Below are 21735 nucleotides of genomic sequence, written 5' to 3'. Positions count from 1 at the left end.
GTGAGCGTGTGTGTGTGTGTGTGTATGACTGTAGGTACTAATTTATTTATCTCTTTCGTGTCACCTTTCTGTAATCTTATAATTAAATTGAAAATATTTGACATCAAATTTATTTCTTCATGATATATTATGACTTTATCATTGCAATATAAAACACCTCTCAGTCACAAACACACACAATATATTTTGATATACACATATATATACATACACACAGATATATATATATATATATATATATATATATATATATATATATATATATATATATATATATATATATATATCTGTGTGTATGTATATGTATATGTGTGTATGTATGTATATGTTGTATGTACATATGTATATGTGTGTATGTATATATATATATGTGTGTGTGTGTATATATATATATGTATATATAATTAATTAATAAGGGTGAGAGAATTAGATACTAATTTAATAGTATATCTATTCAACACCAAGTGGCCCAGTGCTCCGAGAAACCTGGATTATTATAATATTTTATAATATATTATAATATTTTTACAAAATAAATATAAGAAAGTGGTCACTATATGGCTCACTCTAGCACTAGTTAATCCAAAAGGTTTCAATCACAAAAATATATGTTTCCCATGAAAGTCGGTACGATTGTTAGCTCACACGAACAGGACAAATAAAAAATAACAAAAATACAGATTATTTGGGACAATTGTTTCGCTATTAATGAATTAAATGTAATTTTACTTACAAAAAGATCCACTTGTAGCTCCTCAGCCAAAACTATCTGGATGAAATCCACTCAATCACACGCCAGATTTTACCATAACGATAAATACACGTGTGGTTCAATTGATTACATCCGACGTTATAATCAAATGCCCCTACTAACAGCGCGCCAACTTTCACGGAAAACAAATACCACATTTAGAAATATGTAGCATAATTATAATTAATTAATAAGGGTGAGAGAATTAGATACTAATTTAATAGTATATCTATTCAACACCAAGTGGCCCAGTGCTCCGAGAAACCTGGATTATTATAATATTTTATAATATATTATAATATTTTTACAAAATAAATATAAGAGAGTGGTCACTATATGGCTCACTCTAGCACTAGTCAATCCAAAAGGTTTCAACCACAAAAATATATTATAATATATTATAAAATATTATAATAATCCAGGTTTCTCGGAGCACTGGGCCACTTGGTGTTGAATAGATATACTATTAAATTAGTATCTAATTCTCTCACCCTTATTAATTAATTATAATTATGCTACATATTTCTAAATGTGGTATTTGTTTTCCGTGAAAGTTTGGCGCGCTGTTAGTAGGGGCATTTGAATTACAACGTCGGATGTAATCAATTGAACCACACGTGTATTTATCGTTATGGTAAAATCTGGCGTGTGATTGAGTGGATTTCATCCAGATAGTTTTGGCTGAGGAGCTACAAGTGGATCTTTTTGTAAGTAAAATTACATTTAATTCATTAATAGCGAAACATTGTCCCAAAATAATCTGTATTTTTGTTATTTTTTTTGCCCTTTCGTGTGAGCTAACAATCGTACCGACTTTCATGGGAAACATATATTTTTGTGGTTGAAACCTTTTGGATTAACTAGTGCTAGAGTGAGCCATATAGTGACCACTCTTATATTTATTTTATATATATATATATATATATATATATATATATATAAGCATTGTTCATAAAAACAAACCACTTAATACCTAAAACATTTAATCATATATAAATATCACCATTATAGAAAATGATATACATATACATAAAAACAAACAAGATAAAAATATATATGTGAATAAATACAAATAGAACGGCCTATCAAAAAGGTAAATAAACGACTAGAAATCAAAAGTGTGCCATACTGCAAAAAAGAAAAGAAAACCATAAGCTAAGATAAAATATCAAACGACGAAGAATGTTTTATCAAACTATTAAAAATATTATAAAACAATTTTTTTTTACTCTCCTCACACAAGAGTACGTCCAAAGTTCAATATTTAAAACCATGGTAGGTTAGAGGTCATGCGCAAACAGACTTCCACAAAGTCAATTCAAATACATCAATGGCCATTTCAGAAGCTCATAGTTATAAACATTCATTAGGAATCAAGGCACATCGACATTTTCTTTTCTTTCATTTATTTCAGTCATTTGACTGCGGCCATGCTGGAGCACCGCCTTTAGTCGAACAAATCGATCCCAGGACTTATACTTTGTATGCCTAGTACTTATTCTATCGGTGTTTCTTGCCGAACCGCTAAGTGACGGGGGCGTAAACACACCAGCATCGGTCGTCAAGCGATGTTGGGGGGACAAACACAGGCACACAAACATATACATCTATATATATATAATACACACACACACACACACACACATATATATATATATATATATATATATATATATATATATTATATATATATATATATATATATAAGCATTGTTCATAAAAACAAACCACTTAATACCTAAAACATTTAATCATATATAAATATCACCATTATAGAAAATGATATACATATACATAAAAACACACAAGATAAAAATATATATGTGAATAAAATAGAAATAGAACGGCCTATCAAAAAGGTAAATAAACGACTAGAAATTCAAAAGTGTGCCATACTGCAAAAAAGAAAAGAAAAACCATAAGCTAAGATAAAATATCAAACGACGAAGAATGTTTTATCAAACTATTAAAAATATTATAAAACAATTTTTTTTACTCTCCTCACACAAGAGTACGTCCAAAGTTCAATATTTAAAACCATGGTAGGTTAGAGGTCATGCGCAAACAGACTTCCACAAAGTCAATTCAAATACATCAATGGCCATTTCAGAAGCTCATAGTTATAAACATTCATTAGGAATCAAGGCACATCGACATTTTCTTTTCTTTCATTTATTTCAGTCATTTGACTGCGGCCATGCTGGAGCACCGCCTTTAGTCGAACAAATCGATCCCAGGACTTATACTTTGTATGCCTAGTACTTATTCTATCGGTGTTTCTTGCCGAACCGCTAAGTGACGGGGACGTAAACACACCAGCATCGGTCGTCAAGCGATGTTGGGGGGACAAACACAGGCACACAAACATATACATCTATATATATATATATTAATACACACACACACACATATATATATATACGACGGGCTTCTTTCAGTCTCCGTCTACCAAATACACTCACAAGGCTTTGGTCGGCCCGAGAGTATAGTACAAGTCACTTGACCAAAGTGCCACGCAGTGGGACTGAACCCGGAACCATGTGGTTGGTAAGCAAACTACCTACCACACAACGACTCCTGATGTGTATATTACGCATATATATATATATATATATATATATATATATAACATATGTATATTGATAAGGAATTGCCAATGCGGGCAAAATACTTTACAATCTCTCTATCTATTCAAGTATACTAGACTAACAAATTGTTTTGAGATTAGTAAAGAACTCCAGGTTACAGTAAGGTAAGGTCTGAGGTTGAAGTCCATCATCAACCACTTTAGTAAATTCATGGTCGCATCTCCTAGTTACACTGGTCTTTTTCACTGAATAATATACATATATAATATATCTTTATATATAATATGTATTCATGTATATATTTATTTATGTATGTATGTATGTATCTATGTATGTATGTATGTATGTGTGTGTGTGTGTATGTATGTGTGCATATATATATGTATGTATGTATGTATGTATGTATGTATGTATGTATGTATGTATGTGTGGATGTATGTATGAAAAGAGAAACTGTGAGAGCTAGAATTCAATATTGAAAACGATCTGACCGTTACTTTATCACTGCATTCTATAAAACTATAGATGCAATGCCAAACTCTCCGTTTCCATTTTCCTTTAGTTCGTTACTATTGCTACAATATTTTCCTCTAAGGCGGCGAGCTGGTAGAAACGTTAGCACGCCGGACAAAATGAGTTCAAATTCTACTGAGGTCGACTTTGCATTTCATCCTTTCGGGATCGATAAATTAAGTACCAGATCTAATCGACTGGCCTCTCCCTCAAACTTTCAGGCCTTGTGCCTAGAGTAGAAAAGAATATTATTCAACAACAAGGCGACAAGGTGGCAGAATCGTTAGCACGTCAGGCGAAATGCTTAGCGGTATTTCGTCTGCCGTTACGTTCTGAGTTCAAATTCCGCCGAGGTCGACTTTGCCTTTCATCCTTTCGGGGTCGATTAAATAAGTACCAGTTACGCACTGGGGTCGATATAATCGATTTAATCCGTTTGTCTGTCCTTGTTCGTCCCCTCTGTGTTTAGCCCCTTGTGGGTAGTAAAGAAATAGGTATTTCGTCTGTCCTTACATTCTGAGTTCAAATTCCGCCGAGGTCGACTTTTCCTTTCATCCTTTCGGGGTCGATAAATTAAGTACCAGCAGCGTACTGGGTCTATCCGATCGACTAGCCCCCAGTAGAAAAGAATATTTTACTCTGATTTATAAACAGTAAAACGTTTCGCATAAGTGAAAACCTTCCAGTATTTCCATCCCTTACACTCAGTTCTGGGACACCACCCAGATTGACAGATCGATCTACGATTTCAATACATTTAGAGTCAATATAAATACCGTACCAGCAATATACTAGGGTCAGTGAAATTGTCTTTACTTCTACAAAACAATGAATTTTTTTTTTTACTCAAGCCACCAATCAATAGATTATTCAACCAATTCCCGTTCTATTTTCTCTCCTCCTACGCTCTTCCTCTCTTTCCTCATTCACTCGTTTATTTCCTACAACAGATTTGTACTTGTGCACGTCATCACTCCCTTTCCCACCTCCAATCTCTTCCCCTGTCTCTACTTCTCTCCCTTTCTCTCCTTCCAACTTCTCTTTCCAACACATAAAACTACATCACTCTTCCACTACTCACATCCAATGCTAAAGTGATGATGATTTTTTTTGTGTGTTTTTCCTACTTAATCACAATCATAAAACCCCACCCACTCATACAAACAAATCATATTCACACCTTGTGCACAAACACACGCATGCGCACACATACACACACACACATACACTCATAAAACATTTAACGATCGATTTACACTAACATTAATAACGAACTCCCCTGATGGATATTTCCTCTGTATCTGGCCCTTTATCACTTTGTGTCTCAACGCTGTAATTTCTTTTAACATCGAGACCATTGCCTGTTTTCAAATATCCAATTTTTTTAAAAAATACTACGTTTTCTATGTCATTCGTATAAAGTTTAATGATCACTTTTAATATCGAATAAAAAACCCTGCGAGAGTCAAGTCTGTTGGTTCGAGGAGCACAACTATTCAACTCCATTCCGGTACATGTCAGAAATCTATCAGGATGCAGTGTGGAATCATTCAAATTGCAGCTGGATAGATACTTAAGCACCATTAGAGATGAACCCCATCTCCCAGGATATACACAACGAGCACAAACTGACTCAAACTCGCTCCTACACATGTCAAAATTAAACAGAGAATACAACCTGGCAACCACACCAGACCCTGAGGGTGGAGTCTTCGACTTGGCCTGAGCATGGACTCAAACTCAAATGAAATGAAATGAAATGAAATGAATACTTTTATACATACGATGCCATCACAAATTTGTAGCAATCGATCGTGATACGTGGGGTGGCCGTCCTGAGTGGGTGAGACGTAGAGTAAGTACGCGAAATTCTATGAAAGAACTCAATAGGATTATATTGAGATTATTCACGTTCAGACGAGGTGGAGAGAGAATCTTTTGCAAGAATCCAGACTAGAGCTCCTGTTTTAGCCTTGGTGACTTCTTCCATTTCCTACAAAAGATCATTAGTGCGTACCTTTTTTTTCCTTGCGTCTACACTATAACAAAGTAGAACTTAGTGACAACCATGTACTACTCAGGCAAAACGACAGGGTGAGAAGGAACGCAGTTTCCATCTGGAATAGTAACCGAGTCACGTTTTCAACTTATTGCGACAATCTATAGCAGTGAACAAATCAAATCTTTGTTTCGTTACTTGAATTCATTGTTAATTGCTGCCAAAGAAAATCAGAAGATAACAATATTAGAGGCACATGTAAGGCGGCGAGCTGCCAGAAACGTTAGCACGCCGGGCGAAATGCGTAGCCGTATTTCGGCTGCCGTTACGTTCTGAGTTCAAATTCCGCCGAGGTAGACTTTGCCTTTGATCCTTTCGGAATCGATAAATTAAGTACCAGTTTCGCACTGGGGTCGATATACTCGACTTAATCCGTTTGTCTGTCCTTGTTTATCGTCTCTGTGTTTAGCCCCTTGTGGGTAGTAAAGAAAAAGGTATTTCGTCTGCCGCTACGTTCTGAGTTCAAATTCTGCCGAGGTCGACTTTGCCTTTCATCCTTTCGGTATCGATAAATTAAGTACCAGTTACGCACTGGGGTCGATATAATCGACTTAATCCGTTTGTCTGTCCTTTTTTGTCCTCTCTATGTTTAGCCCCTTGTGGGTAGTAAAGAAACAGGTATTTCGTCCGTCTTTAACGCTCTTAGTTCCAACTCTGTCCAGGTAGACTTTGCCGTTCATTCTTTCGAGTACTGGGGTTGATGTAATCCACTAGACTCCTTCCACCAGATTTCAGGGCTTGTGCCTATAGTAGAAAGAAATATTAGAGGCCCATATCTAACCATCGCTGTAGAAATGAACGTTAATTTGAGCGTGACAATATTTTCATTTTAATCAATGTATGGAACTAAACAAATCTATCAGAATCAATACTTTTCTCAATAGATGCCGTCATAACACTTAAAATGGACAAAATATATTAGTTCTTGTTATGAGACACGAAGCCAGAACGTTAAAAGTATGTGTATGCAAGTCTTTGTGTGTGTGTGTAGCGGGGTGTATACTCAACTTATATTTTTCAGAGCGAGCCAAGAAAATATTTCGTGATCTCGGAAGATAAAATGGTGAAAGACTACTCTGAAGCAGGACTAGTGGGGATATGCTGAAACAAACTATTTTACTTCATGGTCAAGTTGTAAGAGAAATCTCTCTCTATATAAAGCTGAAGTTGTCTGTGTATGGCAGGTTTGGTAGCCTTCAACTAACACTATCTCCTCCGAGACCCTGCGGCGCAAGTTGACTAAAATTGAGAGTATGATAGAAAAAGGCTTGCTCTTCATTCCGTAGAAGAAACATTTCAAATCGGACCATGTTAACACCAAAACTTATCTACATCAAAAAGGTGCTTTTTTTTTCTATGAAAATCCCTATTTTTTACGATTTTTGACTGCTGTGTCTCCATTTTTCGGTGTATTTCAACCAGAAAAATGTTCACTTAAAGAAAATAACACGCTACATAATGCAAAATTTTTACTTTTCAAAAATTCCAATTCTAAAGGGTCGAAACAAACCCGAGCAACGCCGGGCAATACTGCTAGTAATAAAATAAATCTGAAAACTTGACGTCATTCGAATTTGAGGACTCTAAGCGTTAAGCCATTACCAAGCAGCTTTTTAACAACTTTTTCTCAATCATTTTTCATCTCTATTTTCTCCATTTATTTATTTTCTTTTTCAGTAACGTTCTGCTTGTCTTCACTCACCGGCAGCTTCTCTCTTGTTCGCCAGTTCAAAAAGTGTTGACTTTGAAAAGCTTAATGTCACACAAACATTCTTTAAGGCACACAACACTTACTTCAATATCGGAATTACTTTGTATTTTTATCTATATTCTGCACTTAACAAAAGCACTGACATTCTACTAATATGAAAAACTTAATGAGTCTGAAATTTATAGGCGAGCGCAAATATTAGCTATTTTATGGTCTATATTAGTTCGTTTACAGAACTATTTCAACTCATTGATTGAAGGTGGTATTTTACTGTTTGCACTTTAATTCGCCAATGAACGTTGCACTTCAGAAATTTTACGGTAGAGTTGAATATCGAACTGAGTTCCTTGTCAAACTAGCTCGGAAATCGACTTGTAGCTAACCTTATAATGGTTATCTTGTAATTCAAGAGCTTAAAGAAATGCTTCTCGTTGTAAGAGTTTGAGGTTATTTTTAAACGGCATTGCTTTTACCGAGTGAGGTGGACGAAAGCGACTTAACTTCAATGCTAAACAATATCGTAAATGAAGTAGTTTAAATCTGTTAGCAGACGACATCGCCGGTCAAGAAGCAGGAAAACCTAATTATAGTTTCTATGGAAACAAAGGCAAGATAAACGTTTTTAATCAAAGAGGTTTTTTTTACTTGTTTTTTCTTTCGATATTATACGAACATATATTTATAAAGGCAAAAATACATCAGACATCAGATGGCAAGCTATAACATATATCTATCTATCTATCTATCTATCTATCTATCTATCTATCTATCTATCTATCTATCTATCTATCTATCTATCTATCTATCTATCTATCTATCCATCTATCTATCTACCTATCTGTCTCTATGTCTACCTATCTATCTGTCTGTCTCTCTGTCTATCTATCTATCTATCGATCGGTCAATCGTTCTATTGATCTCCCTCCTTTCTCTCTCTCTCTCTCTCTCTCTCTCTATGTATGTATGATATACCTGTGGTGAAAAAATAGCAAATACAAAACCAAAGTCAAGTAACAAAGCAGGAAAAGTTTACAATTCGTATTATTATTGTTGTTGTCGTTATTATTATTATTATTATTATTATTATTATTATTATTATTATTATTATTAATATTACTATTATTATTATTATTATCATTATTATTAGTATTATTATTATTATTATTATTATTATTATTATTATTATTATTATTATATTATTATTATTATTATTATTATTATTATTAATATTACTATTATTATTATTATTATCATTATTATTATTATTATTATTATTATTATTATTATTATTAATATTATATTATTATTATTATTATCATTATTATTATTATTTATTATTATTATTATTATTATTATTATTATTATTATTATTATTATTATTTTAAAACTGTGAGAAACGGAATGAGTTAATTGTTAAAAGATATCGGATGTCATTCATCGGATAGTAGTGAATAAGGTACGTGAAATTGATCTATGTGCTAACTGTCGACAGACAGGTATATACACACATAAATACATACATACATACATGGATTCTTTGCTAATAACAAAGACCCAAACTGCAAGCAGCTCGTAGCAAAACATTTTGAGAGTTATAAGAATTTAGGCCGTAGAATGTCATTAAAATGTACACTTTTTGCATTCGCATTTTGACTTTTTCCGTGAAAACTTTGGTCAAGTGAGTGAGGAACATGGTGAGAGATTCTATCTGAATACCAAAGAAGATGGAACACTTCAAAGATGGGGGACTATGGTGCGTACAGATATAGGCGCTCAGCGTAGCAGAGCACGATATTCGGTGGATTTCTAGTAAAATCTTAAAATCTCATCATAGGTTTGCTTACATTTCTCATTAGCTTAAAAGTAAATATTCGGACAAAATATTTTCAGTTCCTATTAATGTACAATGAGAATACGTTGAATAATGCACTAGCGCAGATAAATGTTGTTCCCATTCTCTAGAAAACCACACTTATCTCCTAAAATATCGATACTATGCAATTTCCAAGGTAGATTTGAAATCAGGAGAAAACAAATTACTCTAGAAACACTGAAAACATTTGGAGAAGCAAAACTTGTGTTACCCAGTATTATTTAAACGAGCTAAATGTAAATCAACGGAAAAACAAGTCACATTAATAAGACATTAATTTTTCGCCTCCAACATCGGTTTAAATTAATGCAGACATATAACTGTTAAATCTAGCAAATTTTAATTATAATAAATATATTTTGCCGCCTAAAATCATGTATATCATATAAAAATGACCATAAAAATAGCAAAGAAAATATTCAATGCATATAAACATGGAGCCTCTGTGCTGCAAGGGGAGTGACGAAAATAAAGACTTAACTCTTCACGTAACAGCTGCTCGCCACCAAGGGACCGCTTCTTATTTTTGAGTAGATTACAATAATTACTGTAATTATTGTGGGATTTACAAAATAAAACACAAATATGCATCACAACCTACTCACAAACTGTAAAACAACGAACGGCAGAAGATGTTATTATTCACTGAATAGGAAAAGCGGTGTTTTTTCATATGTTGATTTTAATCAAAGATTTATCACTATAGACACCGATGTGGCTGTGTGGTAAGAAGCTTACTTTCCAACCATATGGTTCCCGGTTCAGTCCCATTGTGTGGCACGTTGGGTAAGTGTTTTCTACTATATTCTTGGGACGACCAAAGCCTTATGAATGGATTTGGTAGACGGAAACTGAAAGTAGATCGTCGTATGTACACATGTGTGTGTGTGTGTGTGTGTGTGTGTGTGTGTGTGCTTAATATAATCTGTGTGATAACCTCACATTGTAACACTTTTATGTCACTCCAACAATTTGTGTTGCCCAGAATCTAACGAACTGATTAGTGGAAAGTAATGGGTATGGTATACCTGAGAAGACTCAAAAGACATTCGACAGTGCTTAAACGCATTCCACCTGAGGAAGCACCAGCACACAGCTGTCGCTGAATCATTTATTTATTTAGTTATTCTAAAGAATAATATTATACAATAGTACATAAATGTAAGCTCTGCAACATAAAGTTGGTGTCCAGTGCAGAAACAAATGTTGTGATTTGCTATTAAAGCTCTTGCTGTTCTATTTCCGTGTTATATAAATCTTACATATGTATGTATATATATATATATATATATATATATATATATATATATATATATATATATATATATATATATATAACGCAAACACCAGAGACACACGACTACAAGAACTAAAAGATACCCTAATCACCAGGAACTATCCACCTTCACTTATTGACAAGTGCATTCAACGTGCCCTTCAACTTAACATCAAGGAACTGAGACATCCCAAATCAAAGAAAAACTTACAACCAAAAGCCTTACCATACATCTCCACACACAACCCCCTCAATAACGAAGCCTTCGACACCATCCTCCACAACATACCCCTCCTAAAAAAAGACCACAGAATGAACACAATCCTCCAACACACACGATCATAAAAAGCAAAACAGCCCCTAGATCCATGAAAAGTCTCCTTACACAAGCCCGAATTCACTCTTCAACACAGAAGCCGACAGTAAAAAAATGTGGAAGACCCAATTGCGGGATATGCGACTATCTAATCGAGGGTTCTGATTCTTCTCCTTCAAACAGGGACAACGGTTTTCAGTGAAAAGCAACTTCACATGTGCTTCGGAGAACCTAATATACTCACTAACCTGCTCCGGGTGTCAAGAGCAGTACATAGGCCAAACAAAAAATGGTTTGCGTAAACGAATGGCCCTGCACAGATCCCAGATAAAATTCCCCAAAACAGAAAAATAGCTTTTAGCCAACACATAGATACTTGCGCCAACAAAAAACACCAAACTTCAGAATTTTCCCCCTCTACCAATTTAGGGACGATACAACCTCGAGACAAAGAATAAGTAAAGAAAATCTCTTTATTACAAATACAAGCCACTTCTTAACGGGTCTACGACAAACAATTAATATACCTCAACTTTAGAATAAAAGAAAAATATATATACACACACAATACTACACTCCATAGAATCCATTACTAATCAGCCCCTTCATAGCTATATTTACACCCATTCATATTCTCCCTTCTCTGTTTCTTTCTTCTTCTTCTTCTTCCTCTTCTTCTTCATCATCATCGTTATCATCATCATCGGCGTCATCATCATCGCCACCATCATCACCACCATCTTCTCCTTCTCCTCCTTCCTCTTCTTCTTCTTCTTCATCATCATCGTTATCATCATCATCGTCGTCATAATCATCATCACCATCATCTTCTTCTTCTCCTTCTCTTCTCTTCTTCTTCTTCTTCTTCTTCTTCTTCTTCTCTCCACCCCCTACCCCTTAAGTTTGTCACTAATGTTTTTTAGTATAACACCTACGCTAATTCTATAAACAAGCCTGTCAATATAAATATTCTCCTGAATTGAACTGAGACTGCCAGCCGCCACTGACCATTCAAAATACGACCATCAGGGCACTCCCAGATACTCCCACCCCCCTTTCCTCACCAGCCTTCCCTCTACTACCTTACCAAGAACTCACAACTACCTCGAACACACAAGTGCAAACAAGGGAGTCAGAGAAAGGCAGAATGCCACTTAAATCTGAACACTACTATAGAAATATTCTTTTAAAAAACTTTTCTTCTAATTTTTCTAAATTAATTATTTAATCGTTACAGTTGAAAAGGTCTCAAAATGACCGAAACCGGTACTGAAATGTTCACTATAAAATTATTTTAGCATTTTCTATTTTTTACTTGTTTTTTCATATATATATATATATATATATAATATATATATATATATATATATATATATATATATATATATATAATATATAAAATATATATATATATATATATATATATATATATATTATATATATATATATATATATATATATAATATATATATATATATATATATTATATATATATATATATATATATAATATATATATATATATATATATATATATATATATATATATAGAGAGAGAGAGAGAGAGAGAGAGAGAGAGAGAGAGGCGCAATGGCCTAGTGGTTAGGGCAGCGACTCGCGGTCGCAGGATCGCGGTTTCGATTCTCAGACTGGGCGTTGTGTGTGTTTATTGAGCGAAAACACCTAAAAAAGCTCTACGAGGCTCCGGCAGGGGGTGGTGATCCCTGCTGTACTCATTCACCACAATGGCGGTGCCCCAGCATGGCCACAGCTCAAGAGCTGAAACTGGAAAAACAAAAACAAAAACAAACAAATATATATATATATATATGTGTGTGTGTTTGTTTGTATGTATACATACATACATACTTATATATATTTATGTATTTATATATATGTATATATATACCTTCACACATGTGTGAGTTTGCGTGTGCTTTCTTCTGAGGAAACTTGTCGCTAACTTTATTGGAAATATTCCGCTAATACTGGTAATCTTCTAGAAATCTAAAGTTGCAATATAATAGTTAATTTTAAGAAAAGGATTTCGAAATAACCGTTATGTCATATTGAATTTCAAATTAATTTGACAGCATTCGCATTCCATGTAATCAGAATTAGTTATCTGAGATTTCCTTCCTCTCAGAAAGACAATCTTTGAGAAACTGCAGGCTGGCTTCATAATTCTATCTGGATATCTTGGCTCAATTGAAATATATTCATAGCAAATTCTACTTCGCCTTCGCTATCAGAAGAAAGAACTGAATAAGGAGCGATAATTTTGGAAATAATTAAGCACGATTCTTTGCCTGAAATAGCTTTTTCATTAAATTGGCGTTGGAATCATTTTTGCCATAAATATATATTTGGCATTTAATTATACTCTGGATTAAAATGGGAATTTATAAATAGTATAAAATCCCTTTTCAGTGTGAAATGACTAGAATATAATTAAAAATAGACCTCCTCACCTCAACAGTTAGATATTTTTCTGATATAATTCCAGGACGATCAACAGGGAATGTTTTCATTATACACCCACTCATACATATACATATAAACACACAATTTACACACGCTTAACTATGTATATATTTATCGGCGCAGGAGTGGCGGTGTAGTAAGTAGCTTGCATACCAACCACATCGTTCCGGGTTCAGTTCCACTGCGTGACACCTTGGGTAAGAGTCTTCTACTAGAGCCTCGCGCCGACCAAACCTAGCAAAAAGGATCTGTATTATAGTTTCTAATGCAAGCACCAGGGACACACGACTACATGAAATAAAGGATACACTCATCACAAGGAACTACCCACCTTCACTAATTGACATATGCATTCAACGTGCCCTACAAATCAACTTCTACGAACTCAGATATCCCAAATTAAAGGGATTTACAACGAAAAGCCCTACCATACATCTCCACACACAACCCTCTTAACAATGATGCCTTCGATACCATCCTTCAAAACATTCCCCTGCAGAAAAAGGACCACAGAATGAACTTAATCCTACAAACACACACCATCATAAAAAGCAAGAGACAGCACAAATCTATGAAAAGTTTCCTAACACAACAACACTGAAGCCGTCAGTAAAAAATGCGGAAAACCCAACTGTGGATATAATTTTATTGTTAAACACAGGAAAATGGTAATAATATAGCATGAACAGCATAAACTATCTATATTTTGCAGAAAAATGTGTCGGCGGCCAGCCATGTAACTCGAACTCACATCCCTGTGATTACGCCTCATGATTAAGCCAAACTGCTTCAACGACAAATTCTCCTGCAAAAGTAGGATATATAAATCTAGCTTTATATGATGTTATCGTATGTTAAATGCAACTTACGTTGAAAGTAAACAAAGTTTGCTTTGGAAGCGTTGAGATGTATTGAAAGATACAGATATTGTTAGCACCATCCTGCTTTTGAGAATAAAATGGTTTCCTTAGCCGTATCTTATCTGACCCCTCCGCTCTAACTACTGAGAAGTAGTGCAGTGAAAGTACATGACAAAAATAAGACTGATGAATAATGCTCATAAGAACTGCTCATATCCTACGAAAAATATTGACTATGTAATCCCAAAGGCATTTTAATTTGTCGGGGCCCTGGGAACAGTGAGTAAAAATCTTGGGAAGTACGTGAAACAAATAGGGGCTGTAATAAGGATGGAGCACTTGTAGAAAACAGCACAGCTTGGAACCGCTCGAATACTCCGGAAGGTGCTCAAAAAATAAGAGGTGTTACCTTAGTTCACTGGTAGTGAACAGCTCAGACTGTAATATATCTCCAGCGTTAGAAGCTGTGCAAAGGCAATGATTAAATAATAATAATAATAATAATAATAATAATAATAATAATAATAATAATAATAATAATAATAATAATAATAATAATATTGATGCATGTGATGCATGTGCCTGGTGTACCTTTATCAGACGGGTAGTCATGATGGGTATATTGGGCTTAGTATATTTTACCCCAGTGTCACTTTGATGGCATGAACTGCTCTCTCACTCAATAATAATAATAATAATAATATAATAATAATAATGATAATAATAATAATAATAATAATAAATACAATACCATATGCTGCCCTCGACGCGAAACTTTTCTCAATTCCGTTAACGTATTTAGCAAAGATATCATGATGTATTTTACACAGGAAAGAGTATGAGATGACAATAACCAACAGGCAAGCAAATAATTTATGTCGGTGAGAGGAGATAACACTAGCTGTGAACAATTCTAGTTTCCCTTATACACTTAATTAAAGCTGAAGTTAAAACCTATGCGTGAAATATGTAGTAAAAGGAATGAGAAGAAAGGAATATCTTAAGTCAACGTATTTATAAATTCATTTTAAAAGCAGGACTACTATCTGTGTCAATAACACATTCGCAGCGATAACGATAACATATGGGTCTGCAGAATTGGATTGGAGTAGAGCAGAAATCTACTAAAAGAACCCCACGTAATTACATCAGGAGAAGGAAAAGTAATGGTGGACTACCACTTCAGTGTGAAGAAGTAATTTAAGAAAGCGGTTAATTAATCATGTTTATTACTACCTTTTCTACTCGTAATAAGGCCAACAACACGTTGACGTTGAGTATGGTAGCACAAAAGGTAATAAGCCATTTATCACTTCAGCAACAAAACTATCTCAGGAAATTTAATTCGATTTCCAACTCGCCTCTTAAACCAACGGTGAAAACTACACATTATTGAACAACGTAAGTTAATGATGAGGAAAAAATCTCATAAAAACAAGCATTTCTATGGCCATCCCAATTGAGCAGTAAAACCAACAATATCTGCCACATTATATCATGCTATCGTTAAGAGATAATTTGGTTTTAAATTTAGACACAAGGGCAGCAGAATTACATCGACCCCGAAAGGATGAAAGACAAAGTGAACCTCAGCGGAATTTGAACTCAGAACGTAAAGACGGACGAAATGATGCTATGCATTTCCCCCGGAGTGCTAACAATTCAACCAGCTCGCCGCTTTATCTTTAAGGGATTATTAGTTTCGAATTTTAGCACAAGGTCAGCAATTTCCGGTGAGGGGCTAAGTCGATTACACCGACCGCAGTACTTTACTCGTATTTATTTCATTGACCCCGAAAGAAGGAACGACAAAGATAACTTCGGTGGAATTTGAACACAGAACGTAAAGACGGACCAAATGGCGCTAAGCATTTTATCTGGAGTGCTGACGATTTTGTCAGCTCGTAGCCATATCTTTAAAAGATTTATAAAGAAATAGTTGCTCACATTTCCTACGATGCCGCTGACAATTTTTTCTCGCGCTAATGTTTTCTGAAGTCTTACATGAGTTCCAACAAATATATTCGAAAAAGGAAGAGAAAGAAACAATAACGTGTTAAAGTGATTTTACATACAGCCTGTCACTGAAATTCAACTCTTGGCTGAAATTCTCAGGAAGGAAGAAAAGCAAAGTGGAGGAAGAAATAGAGAGAGAGAGAGAGGGGGGGGATATGTTTCAGGACACTCAAGAAAGAGGAAGAAAAATAAAGGAGGGGGAACGGATAGATAGATAGGTAGAGAGGTTTCTTTTCAGTTTGATATGGTCAACTCATTGAAATTTCATTACAAAGCATTTTTCTTTTTTTCTTCTTTTTTCTCTTCCTCCTCTTTCCCTTTTCATTGTATACCTATCAACATATTTGTCAATAAACATATTTTCTCACAAGGGCTAGGTGACCTTTCAAAATGTCAATTTTAGGAAGTAGGATGGGAAAAATAAGGGTTCGGTCATCACTGGAAATGAAAAGTGTTCAAAGTTCTATGTAAATGTATATTCCTTTACACTTGTTTATTCAAATCCTATATTCTGTGTAATTCCATGTTTTGCACGAACAAACATCAAATATTGGCACAACACACACACACACACACACACACACAACACATACGCAGCTTGATTGATATGAAAGAGGATTTGGGAATCCTTGTGAAATGGAAATCTGTCTTAATCAAGCAGGTTTAATAAAGGCAGGAATGTCAACGATCTTCAAAGGTCGACTTGGTACTCTGTTATGTCATGTCGTCTTACGACAAGCATCTTCAGTGGTTATAGAATTAGAATGACTGACTCGATCCTTATCTGCCGTGAATTCAACAATTTATCAAGACAATATACGTATCATCTTCAAAATTCATCAGCATTTCAATCATTTCCAAGCATTACCCAAGTTACCAAGTTTAGCGCTAGCGATTTCCAATTCCCTGATGCAGAGAAGAACAAATGTTCCACCTCTAGGTTTTCCTTCCAGTTCTCCCTCTCATTGGAACCACTTCCATTTTCATCCTTCCCGTACTTTCAACATCATCTCTTACTCCTTCTTTCTACTGAACACTCTCCCATATCTGCCACCGATGGCTCCCACCCACTTTATCCTCACCAATATGCCTCTGGCCTCCGACTCTGGAAAATAGTATTCACATGGCTTCAAAGTTTCAAACATTTAGCCCATCACCGGACTGGTTTTTTTTATAACTTCATGTCAAAACTTTGTGTGTGTGTGTGTGTGCGTACGTATACGTATAAATAGATTTTTGAAGCAGTCTGTATTATCTTATACTAAAACTATCAATGAAAGTTATTTAATGACTAGATTTTTTCTACAAAACAAATATAATCATACATATATAAATCTATGCCTGTGTTGCGGCGAAAACAGAATTACAGCTATTTTCAATGTCGAGAGAGACGAAAGGTCTGTCTATTTAAATCCAAATCTAAAGTATTTCACTCCAGTTCTCAATGTATAGAAAACCAAGCAATACACAGTCACTGATCCTGCAACAAGTAAATTAGCTAGTTAGAAAATCTCTGTTAATTATAAGAGAAGAAACTATACTACGGCTATCTCTAGCGGGCGACTATCAACCACCGAGGAAGACCACAAAGAGGTCGAAACCATACGGTCTGGCGGTCTCGTGGTTAGATGGTGTGGGTTTACTCCGCTGTGTGCAATATATATCGAATGCATATTTCGTCGAATAACCAGCTGCAGGAGGCGTCCTCCTGGGGTTAAGAAAATAGCAGTAACGTCGGTTCCTACTGATCCGCCACGTTTAAGTGGCGATAAACATTACTTCTCAGAATAGTCACAGCTCTCACCTGTTATAAAGATTTTCTAATTAGATTTATAAGACTTCACTGAATATTAGATAGTCTAATATTAGGACAAATAAAATCCCTTAAAGGTAAAAAAGGGCATTAATACGCCTGGAAATCGAACCCGCCCGCAGGGGTGGGTTGTTGAATTCTTTGATAGTTAGGGGAGGAATTGCCTGGAGTGCTGTTTATATTTGTAGTCGTCTTTCTGGTTCCTTTTGCAGTATTTATAATTTTCTTTTCGTTTTATATCCATTTTATTAAAGGAAGCACTCCGTCGGTTACGCCGACGAGGGTTCCGGTTGATCCGAATCAACGGAACAGCCTGCTCGTGAAATTAACGTGTAAGTGGCTGAGCACTCCACAGACACGTGCACCCTTAACGTAGTTCTCGGGGATATTCAGCGTGACACAGAGAGTGACAAGGCCGGCCCTTTGAAATACAACAGAAACAGGAAGTAAGAGTGAGAGAAAGTTGTGGTGAAAGAGTACAGCAGGGATCACCACCATCCCCTGCCGGAGCCTCGTGGAGCTTTTAGGTGCTCTCGCTCAATAAACACTCACAACGCCCGGTCTGGGAATCGAAACCGCGATCCTATGACCGCGAGTCCGCTGCCCTAACCACTGGGCCATTGCGCCTCCATCCATTTTATTACTCATTAACTGTTACCGTATCCTTGGTATATAAACAGACAACTTCCATTCGGGATCTCGCATATTTTTCTCTTCTCTTCACTTTTATATTGCTTCTCACGGATAAAAGTTATCTGAAATGTCATGTTTTTTTTTTGTTTTTCTTTCTTCCTTCGGTGTATTTATCCTTCTTGAATAAATCTTGGATTTTTGTTCTTTCACTTCATATTTCTACGCTTTTTAAATCGTTCGTGTATTATTTATTAAAAGACTCCGCCGGTTACGACGACGAGGGTCCCAGCTGATACGATCAACGGAACAGCTTGCTCGTGAAATTAACGTGCAAGTGGCTGAGCATTCCACAGACACGTGTACCCTTAACGTAGTTCTCGGGGATAATCAGCGTGACACAGAGAGCGACAAGGCTGACCCTTTGAAATACAAGTACAACTCATTTTTGCCAGCTGAGTGGACTGGAGCAACGTGAAATAAAGTGTCTTGCTCAAGGACACAACGCGTCGCCGGGAATCGAACTCACAACCTTACGATCATGAGCCGAACGCCCTAACCACTAAGCCACGCGCCCTCACTGTATTATTTATTAGTCTTCTATTTTCCACATGATCTTACTCGTATGATTTGTATACACACACACACACACACACAAACACAAACACATACACGTATAGTCTTTTTAATATTTTGTGCATGTACGTATATATATATATATATATATATATATATATATATATATATATATGTATATATATATATATAATACACACACACATACATACACACACACATACACACACATATATATATATATATACTCTTTTAGTTGTTTCAGTCATTTGACTGCGACCATCCTAGAGCACAGCCTTTAATCGAGCAACTCGACCCCGGGACTTATTCTTTTGTAAGCCCAGTACTTATTCTATCGGTCTGTTTTGCCGAACCGCTAAGTAACGGGGACATAAACACAACAGCATCGGTTGTCAAGCAATGCTAGGGGGACAAACACAAACACACAAACACACACACATACACACACACATATATATATATATACATATATACGACGGGCTTCTTTCAGTTTCCGTCTACCAAGTCCACTCACAAGGCATTGGTCGGCCCGGGGCTATAGCAGAAGACACTTGCCCAAGATGCCACGCAGTGGGACTGAACCCGGAACCATGTGGTTGGTTAGCAAGCTACTTACCACACAGCCACTCCTACGCCTATATATATATATATATATATATATATATATCTATATATATATATATATATTATGAATTATATATATATATATATATATATATATATATATATATATATATATATATATATATATTTTAATATATATAATATATATATATAAATATAATATAATATAATTCGAGACAAAACCACTATTTTGCAAAACAAACAAGGAAAGACTTAATCAATACATAAAATTTTTAATATAAAGAAATAAACCGCCACTACAATCGTTTCATGTCTTCAATGACATTCGTCAGGTGGATTTTCGAATTTATGAATTTTAATTCATAAATTAAAACCGATTAGGAGATCGAAAATCCACCTGACGAATGTCATTGAAGACATGAAACGATTGTAGTGGCGGTTTATTTCTCTATATTAAAAATTTTTATGTATTGATTAAGTCTTTCCTTGTTTGTTTTGCAAAATAGTGGTTTTGTCTCGAATTATATTATATAATATTTTACTATAAAATTGGATTTAATCCTAAATCTGATTTTTCCCTGTAAATTTGGATTTATTCCCTAATATTTATTATTATATATAGATATATATATATATATATATAGAGAGAGAGAGAGAGAGAGCGAGATAGATGAATTGTTAGCTGGTTACAGACAGAGAGACAGATAGATAGACATACATACATGATACATATATACATGCATACAGGTGAACAGACAGAAAGACGGGTAAATAAGAAATGATAGATATTTTTATTTTACCATTATTGAAGAAATGCTTATATTTATCGAAGAATCTCATCCGGAATGTTTTTCCTGATATTTCTGATAATTTCCTGAAATTTCCTTTCACTTCCAAACCGCTTTAATTTTAGTTGATCAGGTTTAACAAATTATTTAGATTTGTCGTTTCTTTTTCATATTTTAATTTTGCTAAATAAAGACAGAGACAGGTGTTTCCGGTTACTTTTCCATTTTATTTTATACGGACTTTGTCAGTGAACAGGTCGCGGATTTTAGCGACGAAAATATTTTGACAAATTAAACTTAAATGTTGGAGTGAATCGAACGGCTTTTGTGTGTTTCTTAAATGGCTTATAAACACCTTCCACGCTGCAATTGTTTTTGTTTCAGCACACGATCTCAGATCAAATTACTTGCTATGCGAGTACATCTCCGTAATTTTATTATTCGTTCTTATTAATTTTGGCTAAAATTGTCTGACTCTATGTTCAGTTCAACTTCATTTTGTCACTATCACTGTTACAAAAATATTTTTAGTCATATATATATAACTGTGTGTGTGTGTGTGTGTTGTGTGTGTGTGTGTGTGTGAGGCGCAATGGCCCAGTGGTTAGGGCAGCAGATTCGCGGTCGGAGGATCGCGGTTTCCATTCCCAGACCGGGCATTGTGAGTGTTTATTGAGCGAAAAACACCTAAAAAAGCTTCACGAGGCTCCGGCTGGGAGTGGTGATCCCTGCTGTACTCTTTCACCACTCTTTCTCCCACTCTTTCTTCTGTTGGCCTGCTCGCTTAGACAGCGGGGTGGCGTCATTCAAAGGCTAAAACAATGCGAACGCATTGTGACCAGCGATGTGTAACAACATCTGATGGTCTGGTCGGTT

The 21735-nt window shown here is 35.2% G+C and overlaps 1 long non-coding RNA gene across 1 annotated transcript; it reads right to left on the bottom strand.

The window, feature by feature from the left end:
• Positions 1-3187: 3187 nt before the first annotated feature.
• Positions 3188-20143, bottom strand: LOC118762709. Its single transcript, XR_004998462.1, has 3 exons — positions 20120-20143; positions 8477-8480; positions 3188-3328 (listed from the first exon to the last, which is right to left on the bottom strand). It is a non-coding gene; the product is annotated as an uncharacterized LOC118762709 (long non-coding RNA).
• Between the last annotated feature and the right edge of the window lie 1592 nt (positions 20144-21735).

This window comes from Octopus sinensis, linkage group LG3, assembly GCF_006345805.1.
Source record: "Octopus sinensis linkage group LG3, ASM634580v1, whole genome shotgun sequence".
Classification (NCBI taxonomy): domain Eukaryota; kingdom Metazoa; phylum Mollusca; class Cephalopoda; order Octopoda; family Octopodidae; genus Octopus; species Octopus sinensis.
Note: the sequence above shows the minus strand (reverse complement) of the source record. Positions and strands in the feature narration are given on the sequence as shown.